General features: G+C 38.4%; 1 long non-coding RNA gene across 11 annotated transcripts in view; it reads left to right on the top strand.

Moving 5' to 3' along the window:
* The window catches only part of LOC147357678 (uncharacterized), a 310,603-nt gene that overhangs the window by 37,331 nt on the left and 258,165 nt on the right, over nt 1–15,107 (top strand). The window lies entirely within an intron of this gene.

The raw sequence follows: 15,107 nt of genomic DNA, 5'->3' as shown, positions 1-15,107 counted from the left end.
GGCTGGTATCAGTTATCTATTTTATGTATAGTAGCGTGTGTATGTCAGTCTTAGTCTCCCATGTTAGCCCTCCTCTCACCTGTATCCCCTGGTAACTACAAGTTTATTTTCTACATCTGTGAATCTACCTCTCTTTTGTAAATGTGTTCATTTATACCTTTTTTTTTTTTTTAAAGATTCTACATATAAGCAATATCGTATGATATTTGTCTTTGTATGTCCGACTTCACTCAGTCTGACAATCTCTAGGTTCATTCATATTGCTGCAAATGACATTATATTTTCTTTTTTATTGCTGAGTAATATTCCACTGTTTATGCATACCATATCTTCTTTATGCATGCCTCGGTTGATGGACATTTAGCTATTATAAATAGTGTTGCAGTGAACAGTGGGGTACATGTACAGTATCCATAATCTTGAAGTGAAGAGGACTCTTCCGGGATTTATTGCAAACATATTTAGTGCAGGATTTGTTGCTTGGGTGGCCGAGCCAATTGGTTGATCATTGTGCATGTCTTAATCTCATTCAGTCCTCATAAGAGTCCTAAGAGATATGGTATGTCCATTTCATAGATGAGAAAATGGAGTGTGAGAGAAGTAAAGAACTTCCCCAAGGTCTTAGAATTCTGTCTGATTTCACATTTTATATGCTTTCCACAACACCAGATACTTTGACTTGGTCATTGTGTGCTTGGATTCTAGAGTAAGGATAGAACCACATTAGAAATACAGATATAGTTCAAATCCTGGTCTGTCCTGGAAAGAGAGTTCTCTTTCCAACTGAGGGCCACTGGGGGAAGGGCAGTGTTTCCTCAAGGACATCATTCACCAAGTTTAATCACACCATCAAATAGATTGAAGTAAATATGTATTTTCTTATGATTCCACACCTTAATAGACTTTTTGATCAAGCAAAGCAGACTCTGATAACAGAATTTTTAATATATGTTCTCCTTATGTTTGTTCTTCAAAATTTCCAGGCCTGAATTGCAGGTACTGGCCACAAAATGAAGGTTTGATTCTGATTAAGAGAGTTGGGATATTGGAACAAAGGAGGTAGAGCCTGGCTTAACAGTGGTTCACTAGAAAATGCCTGTGGGCTTTGCCTGAGTTACTCAGTAGTCTACTCCTCATGTTCCATTGGTTATTCTATAGCATCCAGAGCAAGGGACAGTCATCTTATGTCTCTGAGGGGAGATAGTGGGAAAAGGGAAAACACACAAGTCATATACAAAGAAACAGAAATGTGGGGCAAGGTAATAATAGATCTGTGACAGAAAGAGAAGCTATGAAAGACAGATGGAGATGAGGGGGATGATAGAATGGGTAGAGAGAAAGAGAGAGAATGAGAATGAAAGAAAGAGATTGATACAGAGAGAACTGCCATTGGACAATCTTACATAGCAATAGTGATAACCAGCAAAATAAATGCACATTAGAGCTATAGTGTGAATACTTGCATCCCTTGAAAATTCATATGTTGAAATCCTAGCTCTCAGAGGGATTGGTATTAGGAAGTGGAGCCTTTGATACTTAAGTCAGGAAGGTGGAGACCTATGAACAGGATTTCAGTTCAGTTCAGTTGCTCAGTCGTGTCCGACTCTTTGCGACCCCATGAATCGCAGCACGCCAGGCCTCCCTGTCCATCACATACTGCTGGAGTTCACCCAGACTCAACGTCTGTCGTCAGTGATGCCATCCAGCCATCTCATCCTCTGTCGTCCCCTTCTCCTCCTGCCCCCAATCCCTCCCAGCATCACAGTCTTTTCCAATGAGTCAACTCTTCACATGAGGTGACCAAAGTACTGGAATTTCAGCTTTAGCATCATTCCTTCCAAAGAAATCCCAGGGCTGATCTCCTTCAGAATGGACTGGTTGGATCTCCTTGCAGTCCAAGGGACTCTCAAGAGTCTTCTCCAACACCACAGTTCAAAAGCATCAATTCTTCTGCACTCAGCCTTCTTCACAGTCCAACTCTCACATCCATACCTGACAACTGGAAAAGCCACAGCCTTGACTAGACGGACCTTTGTTGGCAAAGTAATGTCTCTGCTTTTGAATATGCTATCTAGGTTGGTCATAACTTTCCTTCCAAGGAGTAAGCGTCTTTTAATTTCTTGGCTGCAGTCATCATCTGCAGTGATTTTGGAGCCCCCCAAAATAAAGTCTGACACTGTTTCCACTGTTTCCCCATCTATTTGCTATGAAGTGATGGGACCGGATGCCCTGATCTTCGTTTTCTGAATGTTGAGTCTTAAGCCAACTTTTTCACTCTCCACTTTCACTTTCATCAAGAGGCTTTTTAGTTCCTCTTCACTTTCTGCCATAAGAGTGGTGTCATCTGCATATCTGAGGTTATTGATATTTCTCCCAGCAGTCTTGATTCCAGCTTGTGCTTCTTCCAGTCCAGTGTTTCTCATGATGTACTCTGCATATAAGTTAAATAAGCAGGGTGACAATATACAGCCTTGACGTACTCCTTTTCCTATTTGGAACCAGTCTGTTGTTCCATGTCCAACCAGACTGTTGCTTCCTGACCTGCATACAGATTTCTCAAGAGGCAGGTCAGGTGGTCTGGTATTCCCATCTCTTTCAGAATTTTCCACAGTTTATTGTGATCCACACAGTCAAAGGCTTTGGCATAGTCAATAAAGCAGAAACAGATGTTTTTCTGGAACTCTCTTGCTTTTTCAATGATCCAGCAGATGTTGGCAAGTTGATCTCTGGTTCCTCTGCCTTTTCTAAAACCAGCTTGAACATCAGGAAGTTCAGGGTTCACGTATTGCTGAAGCCTGGCTTGGAGAATTTTGAGCATTACTTTACTAGTGTGTGAGATGAGTGCAATTGTGTGGTAGTTTGAGCATTCTTTGGCATTGCCTTTCTTTGGGATTGGAATGAAAACTGACCTTTTCCAGTCCTGTGGCCACTGCTGAGTTTTCCAAATGTGCTGGCATATTGAGTGCAGCACTTTCACAGCATCATCTTTCAGGATTTGAAATAGCTCAACTGGAATTCCATCACCTCCACTAGCTTTGTTCGTAGTGATGCTTTCTAAGGCCCACTTGACTTCACATTCCAGGATGTCTGGCTCTAGGTCAGTGATCACACCATCGTGATTATCTGGGTCATGATGATCTTTTTTGTACAGTTCTTCTGTGTATTCTTGCCATCTCTTCTTAATATCTTCTGCTTTCGTTAGGTCCATACCGTTTCTGTCCTTTATTGAGCCCATCTTTGCATGAAATGTTCCCTTGGTATCTCTAATTTTCTTGAAGAGATCTCTAGTCTTTCCCATTCTGTTGTTATCCTCTATTTCTTTGCATTGATCTCTGAGGAAGGCTTTCTTATCTCTTCTTGCTATTCTTTGGAACTCTGCATTCAGATGCTTATATCTTTCCTTTTCTCCTTTGCTTTTGCTTCTCTTCTTTTCACGGCTATTTGTAAGGCCTCCCCAGACAGCCATTTTGCTTTTTTGCATTTCTTTTCCATGGGGATGGTCTTGATCCCTGTCTCCTGTACAATGTCACGAACCTCATTCCATAGTTCATCAGGCACTCTATCTATCAGATCTAGGCCCTTAAATCTATTTCTCACTTCCACTGTATAATCATAAGGAATTTGATTTAGGTCATACCTGAATGGTCTAGTGGTTTTCCCTACTTTCTTCAATTTAAGTCTGAATTTGGCAATAAGGAGTTCATGATCTAAGCCAGAGTCAGCTCCTGGTCTTGTTTTTGCTGATTGTATAGAGCTTCTCCATCTTTGGCTGCAAAGAATATAATCAATCTGATTTTGGTGTTGACCATCTGGTGATGTCCTTGTATAGAGTCTTCTCTTGTGTTGTTGGAAGAGGGTGTTTGTTATGACCAGTGCATTTTCTTGGCAAAACTCTATTAGTCTTTTCCCTGTTTCATTCCATATTCCAAGGCCAAATTTGCCTGTTACTCCAGGTGTTTCTTGACTTCCTACTTTTGTATTCCAGTCCCCTATAATGAAAAGGACATCTTTTTTGGGTGTTAGTTCTAAAAGGTCTTGTAGGTCTTCATAGAACTGTTCAACTTCAGCTTCTTTGATTAGTGCCCTTGTAAAAGATGCCCCAGAGAGATCTTTAGTCCCTTTTGAACACGTGACAACACAGAAACATAATAACATCTATGAACCAGGAAATAAGCCTGTCTACCATATCTACTATGCTAGCATCGTGGTCTTAGAATTCCCAGCCTTTAGAATTATGAGGAATACATGTTTGTTATTTACAAGTCACCTAGTCCATGGTATTTTATTATAGCAGTCTGAACAGATTGACAGTTAGCTTCATAATTTTATTAATAAGACTTTTCTTTTATGTATGTTCATTTAACTAGATTTCTGCACCATCTTTCTTGCATCAATCATTTCCATAATGTATCATTTCCAGTCCTAAGTTTTGATTCTATTAAAGTGGATGTAGAATTTAATGATACAATCAAAGCCATTTGAAAGAAGAATCCTTCCAGATTTTACCATTTAACTTTCCAGATCTGTTAGAGTTGTCTTATAATTCACAGCAGTATATTGCTTTAGCAGCTTTCCTTCCCAACTCTTCCATTTAACTTAGTTTTCATAGAGGCAAAATTTTTTCCTATGTTTGTTTTGAATTGACTGTGTGATATTTTGTTAGTATACAGTTAAAAACATGTAGTAGTGGTACAAACAGGTTTGCAGATGAGCACACATAAATGATGAGAGCAGTTGTGTGGAGCCCGATGGGGAACAGATTATTGGCTGCTGAAATTCAGGGTGTGGAGGGAATCAGTCAGTGCTTTTCAGAGGGTCTGAAGAGTGTCTTAATCCAGTGAGTCAGTTAAGTGGAGGTCAGATAAAAGCACTTTACACAGGGGGCATGGTTGGGCCTGGAGTCCTGGTTGGGGGTCTGAGTAGCTCTTTTCAACATGGCACATCACATTTTTGTCACAGTTATCACGGCAGAGCTTCCAGGCTCTCATCTAGTCACCATTTTCTCTTCTGAATTTTTTACCTAACCTTTCAATTACCCATGCTTAAAAGCAGAAGCAGATTTCTGAGCTAGAGTTTTGAAATTAGATACCAAATGCCCCATTTTCAAATCCTAAATTAAATGTTTTAGAAATATTTTTAATGGTTTAAGAAAGATAAAAACCTGTACCTAGAACCTAAAGAGAATGTTATCCACAGAAGTTTCAGGAAGTTTCTATTGCATAGAATGCAGCTGGGGCCAGATTGAAGGAGGGCACAAAGTCTAACCCTCACATGTTCTCCTGAGGAAGTGACATGTGGTCTGGCAAGAGAGCACTGAAGAAACTTGTGCTGTCTCCTGCTTTAGAATGCTAATGACTGACCATGCAGATCATGTTCACAACAGTTGGGGGGCACTGACCTGCAATGAAATTTGCCGTGGTAGCTAGATCACCAGTATATGAGCAATATACAGGCAGATCCACCCAGGAAGCTGATGGGTGCCAGCGCTTCTTTGACTCCAAGCCAAAGGTCTGGGATGCTTGAAATATTGATCAGACCAAGAAAAAAGCTAATATGGTCTGGTGGCCTTGCAGCACCTTCTGACAAACACTAGGATGTGAAGAGACACTTCTTCCCACTGTGACTGCTTTTGAGTTGGGCCCTCCCAGGCAGCTGCATCTCTGAACAAATCATACAAAATGACGTCTATCTAGACCTACATCTTACAATCTAAAAGGAAAGTTCTAACCACATCAAGTGGGACAGTGAGACAGTCCAAAAGGAGTATCTTCAACTACCCTCTCTTTTGATAAATATCTGGTTTTGAAAGAGCTGTAGTCATTCAAGAACAAGAATATAAAACACAACAATAAAAGAAGACACCTATTCAAAATAATGTGTAACATAAAGGAAAACATAGCTCTGAACGGGCTGAGGGAAAGCAGAAACAAGTGAATGTTTTACTCTTTCTGCCTCGGGGTTTTAATAAAGTTCTATATAAGCCACAAGACTGGAAATGAAGCAAACTGAGAGAAAGGCAGAACTACAAAAGGGAACTGGATAAGATAAAGAAAGAGTGCTGAAAGTGCACTGGCAAAACTCAAATTGTATTAAAAGGTTTAAAGAACAAAATAAGCATTGCAAAAAATCTAGTCAGTGAGATAGATGACAAATGTGTGTGAGAATCTCTCTTAAAATGTGAACAATAAGATAGGTTAAAATATTAGTCTCTAAATCGATAGATGTAGAGGGCAGAGAATAGAAGTCTAATGTAGAGATATTTTGGGTTTCCATTATAGGAACCAGAAAAAAATGGGTGTGAAGCAGTAAGACACAAAATCTAAAAACTTGCACAGGGAAGAAAACCATAAACAAAACAAAAAGGTAGTCTGTTGAATGGAAGAGGACATCTCAAATGATACGTCTGAGAAGGAGTTAATATCCCAAATATATAAAGAATTCATATAACTCAGTATATAAAAAATAAGCAATCTTATTAAAAAGTGGGAAAAGGACCTGACTAGACATTTTTCCAAAGAAGACATACAGACAGCTAGCGAGCACAAGAAAAATTGCTCAACATCACTAATCATCAGGGCAATGAAAATCAAAACTACAATGAGATTTTCACTTCACACCTGTTAGAGTGGCTATTATCAAAAAGTCAGGAAATAACAAGTGTTGACAAGGATATGGAGAAAAGGGACCCCTCATGCACTGTTAGCAGTAAATTGGTATAGTCACTGTGGAAAACAATATGGAGGGTCCTCAAAAAATTAAAAATAGAGCTATCATAAAATCCAGGAATTCTGGGTATGAAAATGAAAACACAAATTCAAAAAGATATATGCATTTCTATATTCATTGCAGCATTATTTATAATAGCCAAAATATTGTAGCAACTAAAATGTACATCAATAGATAAATAGATAAAGAATATTTGGAGTGTACATACACACACGTCAGTTCATTTCAGTTCGGTCGCTCAGTCGTGTCTGACTCTTTGTGACCCCATGGACTGCAGCACACCGAGCCTCCCTGTCCATCACCAACTCCTGGAGTTTACTCAAACTCATGTTCATTGAGTCGGTGATGCCATCCAACGATTTCATCCTCTGTCATCCCCTTCTCCTCCCACCTTTAGCCTTTCCCAGCATCAGGGTCTTTTCAAATGAGTCAGCTCTTCACATCAGGTGGCCAAAGTATTGGAGTTTCAGCTTCAGTACACACACATACACACACATACACACACATAAAATAGAATATTATCAGCCATAAGAAGAATAAAATCCTGCCATTGTGACAACATGAGTTGACTCTAGGGGAATTATGTAAAGTAGAGTAAGTCAGAAAAAGATAAATACCATGTATTTTGATTTACACATGGAATCTAAAAAACAAATGAACAAACTCAATGACACAAATGAAGCTGTACAACTCAGAATGGGACTTGAACCCACTATCTTTTAATTGAAATCACACATGTGGTCTTAGGACTTAATAAAGCTCAGGTTCTTTATGCCGCATTGCAGAAAGTATTCAGTGAGAGACAAAGTGATGGGTAAGAGGTGGATTTATTTAGAGAGATACACATTCCAAAGACAGAATGCAGTCTGTCTCAAAAGGTGTGAATGGTCCTGGGAAAAACGCACTCCACAGACAGTATAAACATTCTCAGAAACCTAGAGGCCCCAAAATATGGGATGGTTAATTTTTATGGACTTGGTAATTTTATAGGCTAATGCTGCTGCTGCTGCTGCTAAGTCGCTTCAGTCATGTCCAACTCTGTGCGACCCCATAGACGGCAGCCCACCAGGGTTCCCCGTCCCTGGGATTCTCCAGTCAAGAACACTGGAGTGGGTTGCCATTTCCTTCTCCAATGCATGAAAGTGAAAAGTGGAGGATTAATCCAATTATTTTGGAGAAACAGGATTTCTAGGATTTGGGCCACTGCCCATGTTTTGGCCTTTTATGGTAGTCCTTGGAACTGTTATGACACCTGTGAGTATGTCATTTAGCATGCTAATGCATTATAATGAGCATATAATGAGGCTCAAGGTTTACTGGAAATTGAATCATCCACCATGTTGGATTGTTGATTCCACCCAGTTTATACTGTATTCTCAATGGCTATATGATTCTTTTAAAGGTTGTGTCTTGACCTCTTCTCTCCTGTATCAGAAGCAGAACCATAGGTACAGAGAACAAACTGGTGGTTGGGGGAAAGGCAAGGAGGGGAAGATGGGCAAAATAGGTAAAGGAGATTAAGAGATAAAAGTTCCAGTTACAAAAGAAGTAAATCACAGAATAATGTAATGTACATCATAGGGAATATAGTCAATAGTATTGAAGTATTTTATATGGTGACAGATGGTAACTAAACTTATCATGATCATTTCATAATGTATAAAATATTGAATCACTGTATACCTGAAACTAATAGAATATTGCAAATCAATTGTATTTTAATTGCAAAACAAATTTACAGTTTTCCAATTGAAAACTCTAGACAAAACTAACTTCAAAAGTGATTAACAAAGTTAAAAAATAAAATAAAATATTAAAAAAAGTGATTAACATATTTGTCCTACTGAATATTTGAATTTTGATGGCAAAGAAAATATCCTACATGTATCCATGTAGGAAAGAAATAAAATCAAACTCCCTAAAGTGAATTAGCCTGACCATGTTCTTTAACCAGAAAACTAAAACTCAGATAGCAATGGAGCAATAACTCTGATATTACAGACAACATGTTGTGAGCCAGAACTTCTGTATTCAGCTATGATATTACAGACAACATGTTATGTTCCAGGACTTCTGTATTCAGCTAAGTTATCACTCACTTTAGATGCACACAAAAGTATGTTGTCAGATACTCATGTTTTTGCAAAGCCCAGTGGTTTTTAATTTTATTTGCCTACTGTTTAAAAAGAATGCTATCAAAAATGTCTTCATATATTTTAACTGATTAAAATTTTGCATTATAAGTTATAATAGTTGTAAATGACATAAAAATAAATATTTACTTTTTTAAAAAGTCAGCTTTATTAAATATAACTTAGAGTAAAATTCCCTTTTTCAAATGTATATAGTCTGATGTGTTTTGAGAAAAGTATATAGTCATATAATCACCACATTAATCAAGAGAACGAAAGTTTTTTTTCTCCTAGAAAATACCACTGTGCACTCTAGAGTCAATTTCTCTTTTTACCCAGCCCCTGTCAAGTACTAATCTGATTTCTGTCTCTAGTTTTTCCTTTTTCAGCATGACATATAAATGAAATCATTTAGTATATGGCCTTTAGCATCTGATTTCTTCCAGTCAACATAATATGTTTGAGAGCCATCCATATTGTTCATGTTGCATATACATCAGAAGTTTGTTCTTTTTCATTGCTGAGCAGTATTCCATTTTATGGATGTAACACTATTTGTTTATCTATTCACCAGCTTGAGGGCATTTGGACTATTTTTAGTTTTTGATGATTATGAATAAAGTTGCTATGAACTTGTACAAACAGGTCATTGTATGAGCATATATTTCGGTTCTCTAGGATAAATACTGAGGACAGGTAGAGTTGGGCCATATGAATATTTTTAGATGAATATTTTACTTCACTTTTAAAAAATACATACAGTGGCATTCAATGGAATATAAAAACCATGGGGATTTTCTACCTACAGGAGGAGATGTCTGGATGGCATCTCCCACTCAATGGACATGAGTTTGAGCAAACTCGGAGAGATAGTGAAGGACAGGGAAGCCTGGCATGCTGCAGTCCATGAGGTCACAAAGAGTCAGACACGACTTGGTGACTGAACAACTGAACAACAAAAATCATCTACAAGAAAATAATAAACTCTTTTTTGAGCTATTAGAACTTCTGCATTATTTCTTTTTCTCCTTTTCCTTGCTTATTTATTCTATGTCCTCCAAGAATTATATGTTAATATAATATATTTTTATGCTCAGGAATCTTTTATTGACTGTTATTACTTACTTACTACTAGAACTATATATAAAACTTCCCTATTATACTTCTCTGCAGCTAAAAATATGGACACAAATTTATTTTTATTTACTGGCAATATATGGTCCTAAGGGTTGAAAGACTTATTCTGAATTGACATCATTGTAATAATTAGTGTGCACATGATCCAAAAAATATGTTAAAACATTTGAAAAAATAATAAATGCAGAAAGTAGTTTTATTGGAAAAATAGTAAGAAAGAAAGTGGTAAGTTTATGGTTTCTTGCTTAAATGAGCTTCCCCACTACCAAATATTTTAAATTATCCATATGTTTCATGTCCAGGAAGTTCATATTATGGAGTAGTTCTATAGGAGGTACAGAACTATAGGGAGACACTAGATGTGTGAAAAGTTTGGCCAAAGATGAGAGTTAAATGGTGATGGAAAGGAGAGCTTGTCTAAAGCCTCAGTGAGAGGAGAGTTTTCAAGCAGATAAATTATAGAAAAAAAGTGTATATGGAATTTAAAGATCTGGAAAATGATTACATTCAAGCTACCTCTACCCGTATAGCCATTGAAAAGTCTTGACTCCCCCAAATACTCATAACCTACTCTGAAGACCTGTGCTTTAGCCAACCAAAAAATTACTCAAAACAGAGTACTTATGAATGGAAAATACATTCTGTAAAAGGATTAGTGGTCAAATTTAAACCCAACATTAGGTCTATGATTTGGTTATAAAATAAAACTCATATGGCACTAGCCCTGATAAATTTAGACCTGTAAAATGAGGGAGTAATGAACTAATCATAAAAGCAGCTCTTAGCCAAAGGGTATAGTAGGAAGAGGGAAGAACAAGAAGAGTTAAAAATGTGAAATTTCACCATCTTTTTAAAGAGAATTAATAAGCATGGTTTTATAATAAATGTTGACAGTTGGAAAAACGTATACTTAAAGTTATTTTTTGATATTAAAGTAACCATTATTATCTGTTTTAAATCAGTAAAACTCAGCCCAAATAGTAAAATATAAAACTAAACAGAGGATAAGACAACCACAGGAAACATTTGTAAAAGATGATGGAAGTACAACAGTTTTTACAACCATTGCAAGTTGGTTCAATGTTTCTATTAAGTAGCAATCTCAAATTAAAAAACAAACATTATATGAAAAGAAGTGACTCAGAAAGAAGCAAGACATATGGTTGAATAAAATACAAGTTTAACAAATGCAAACTAATGTGAGAAAAATAGGATGAAGAGTATATTTTTATTTATATAGGTTTTAACGTAAAATTATACAAAGAAAAAACCTGATGAGGACAAAAAGAAAAAACATTAACCAAAATTGATTAAAAGTGAATAATAGTGTCTATGATGGTGAATATATTAAAAATTTTTTTTAAAAAAGCTGAGTTTGGGTCAGCTAGGAATTTCGTCTTTAGTCATGTAACATCTGGAAAATGGAATATATATTAAGATCTAAACTTTGGAAGTTTGTCTTCCAAATTTTTGTCGATAACACAATGCTTCAGACAATCTCCAATGTCTTGATCAGTGGTGCTTTCAGAGAAAAATCTTAATCAAAAATGGGAAATGTAAAAACTAATAAACAGAAACCTCAATTAAGATAGAAATGGGAAGACAGGAGGAAGATTTCTTACAACCTATGATAACAGAGCCCAGTGGGCAGAAGAAAGACTTCCTGTCCTTGCCTGCCAAGATTGCAGCCAATTGAAACTGTCACAGTTCAGTCAGTGAAAAGCCTCTGTACTTCATACTCTCAGTTTCTCCAATGAACTCTGTTTAAGTAGTCCTCCCAACTTCCTTCTCCCCTCTTTTAATAGAGTTCTCTTCTCCTTTCTGTGTGGGAGCACACAGCACGTGACTCATGGTTGCAGACTTCAAACTGCAATTCTTGGTTGACCTTGAACCCATTTTTGCTGGAGAAATAACTGACAGTCTCCTTGTTTTACATAAACAACCTTTTCATTTAAAGAAAACACTTTATAAATTCTAAAGGAAGCATATCTGAATCACCTGCATGACTACTCTCGCACTTTGAGGCCATTGTATTAAGTAAAATAAGGGTTGTGCTACGCTGTGCTTAGTCGCTCCGTTGTATCAGACTCTTTGCTACCCCATGGGCTGTATCCTGCCAGGCTCCTCTGTCCATGGAATTTTCCAGGCAAGAATATTGGAGTGGGTTGCCATGCCCTCCTCCAAGGGATCTTCCCAACCCTGGGATCGAACCCAGGTCTCCCACATTGCAGGTGGAATCTTTACTAACTGAGCCACCAGGGAAGCCCAAAATAAGGTTTATTTGACTATACTACCACAACAGTTGATCTGATAACCAAGGTGGCTACTAAGTGACTAATGGGCAGGCAGGACACTCTGGACAAAGGGATGATTCACATCCTGTGTGGGATGGAATGAGATGGCATGAGATTTCATCATGCTACTTTTAAGGGCATACAATTTAAAACTTATAAATTGGTCATTTCTGGTATTTTCCATTTAATATTTTTTGACCACATTTGTGGGTAAGTGAAACTACGTAGAAAGCAAAATTACAGATAAGGGGGACTACTATACAGAAATTACAAATAAAAATATTTCTAATTTCCTTTTTCTGTTTCTTTATGTATGAAAAGGTGGCCTTTGTGGACAAGATCACAGAAGTTTGTCCAGGGGAGGTCTAGACCTGATAGAAAAAGAAGAGACTTCCCCTTCCATCCTAAGGGACATGTAGAGATAAAGAATAAAGAGAAAAAGTGTCCAAATTTCGCATGTCCCTGCCCACCCTCTGCCATGCCCAAGCTCAGAAGAAAGGGGACATAGAAACACCCAGCTTTGTTTCTGAGGCCATCAGCACAAGTGATCCTTTTCTCTAGGCATCCTTGGAGGGTGCAGCTTTCAAGAGGCTTTCAGAAAATCCCTCCATGAGACACCTTTCTCTGTGCTATGGGATGATGGAGCGCTGGGAGATGAGAGACACGTAAGCCTACGCAGTGCTGCTGATTCCCTCTGCTCTGCTTGTGTAATTCAGGAGACTCGGGGGTTCTCATGGATCCTCCAGCTCAGGAGAGCTGAGAGCATCTTTGCATTGGCAGAAGACTATGGCCTATCCAAAAATGCCACTTCAAACAGGATTGTAAAAGAGTAGAATCTATTTAACCTCTTCCCTGCCCACCATAGTTGGTTAGTTTTCCTATTTCATTTGGTATGTATTTACTTGCATGTTCTACTTTTATTTCTTGACTTCTCTTGCCAGAGAAATTCGTCTTTTCTCGTAGGTGACTTTATCATTCTGACAAGCCCCTTTTCTCCCCCTACTTTATCATTTTCTCTAACTGAACTTGTTTTAAGATCTAAACCTGTTAGTTCCACAGATACTCTCAGGAAGTCCCTAAGCCCAAACTTCCCAGTAACCCCCTAACTCCTTCTTCTGCTGAGGGCAACAGGAAAAACAATTTTTGGAATTGATATTTCAGACCCTCTCTCTAACTCATCCATCTAATTCAGCTCAAGATGGCCAATCTTTGTTTTCTTTCCTGAATCTAATCTGGTCTCCCCACCTGGCAGGCTTCTAGGGAAAGAACTATTCCCCTGTCTTTTTTCCTATCTTTTTTTTCTTGCTTTTCTCACCCTTCATTAGCTGCTTGTCATCTCTCTCTGGTGGAGTTATGTAGAAAAAACCCTTTTTATTAATTAATTTAGTAAACACATAGCCAGGTCTAAGATTCATTTGCAAGTTCATCCTCTTCCCCTGGAAACAGCCTCTTCTACCCTAGCATGTGGGCCATTTGGTTTGCTAAAAGTTTCTGTTACTCAGAGTTAATTGCCTCTGGCACCACATTTTCCACTTTCTCCAGAGTACCACTGAGACTGGGTCCAGCCTTTCAAAGTCAAATTAGATTTTCTCCTGTATGAGTTATGCTACTGTTATTTTTAATATTGCCTGAAAGCAGGGATGAAGGTTACTTAGCCAGTATGAGCCTGAAGTGGACATGGCTTCAGAAGATTTGGATTTAAACTTAAACCTGCTTTTGTCTCGATATGTGGCCTCAAACAAATGACTTAATCTCCCTGAAGCTTGATTTTGTTATCTGAAAAGAAAGATGCACGTACTTTCCTTACAACATTGCCACAGAATTAAATGGGCAATATCAATGATAGCATAGTTTTTAGCCTGCAGTTCGTGCTCAGTAGATGGTTATTGAGTCTGGTCTAGTTGAAATACCAAGATTATTGTGGCATCTGTCTTGGACATCTGTCTCTGTGGTTCAGGTCTCTGCAATTTGATTATCATTCTGTGAGCACCTAATAATTGAATCTTAGGTACTGTTCACAACATGGGGTTATGGAGATGAGTAAGAGCTTTGTCTCAGTCCCGAATTCACAGTCCACTGAGAGAGGGACAGGGAGCCTGAGGGAACTGACGGAATCGGTTTTGTAATGTTCCAACTTGGCTAGGCTGAACTACGCTTCCCAGAGTTCCTTTTCCTTTGTCCAGTTAGGGTGGGCTACCAGTGAAATGCTTGGGAGGAAGCAGCCATACCCACTGTCCCTTGCCCGTCGGTTCTTCGTGCGAGGCCACTACAGGCCCGCCACTGTGTCCCCTTCCCTGGATCGTCTTTCAGTTTCTCAGACTCTTGGGCCAGGTGTGTGTATTTAGTTCCTTGAGCCCTGGTTTCTGCAGAATATTCATACCCTCAAGGTCAGAGGTCACAAGAACTGTCGTGGTTTGGGTTTGTCCTCAAGGGTTCCAGCAAATGCTTCTGGGTTCTGGTTTGTTCTTGCTGTCCCCACTTTACATCTATCTTCCCTTCCCGTCTACACTGTTCAAGCTCCAGCGTCAGATGAGAAGACAACAGCATTACAGAGTCTGCTTAGTCACCTTGCACAAGATTCTGCTTCTCTGACAGAATCCTGACTTAAGCAGCTGACCAAAGTTTGGGGCAGGGCCCACAGGGAGGAGTGGTCAGAGGGGCAATTTTCTACGCATTGAGTCCTTATGAGACTGGCATTCCAGGCTCATTGGAGATTCTAGAGCAGGGACATTTCTATCACAATCCTGCCAATATTTTACAACCTTGATTTCTAACTTTATTTTAGTTATAGAATGCTTTCTTCAAGTGAAATCTAATT

This window comes from Bos grunniens, chromosome 15 (assembly GCF_055505025.1).
Source record: "Bos grunniens cultivar Pamir isolate PY7600 chromosome 15, Bosgru_T2T1.0, whole genome shotgun sequence".
Classification (NCBI taxonomy): Eukaryota; Metazoa; Chordata; class Mammalia; order Artiodactyla; family Bovidae; genus Bos; species Bos grunniens.
This window is presented reverse-complemented; position numbering and strand designations above follow the sequence as displayed.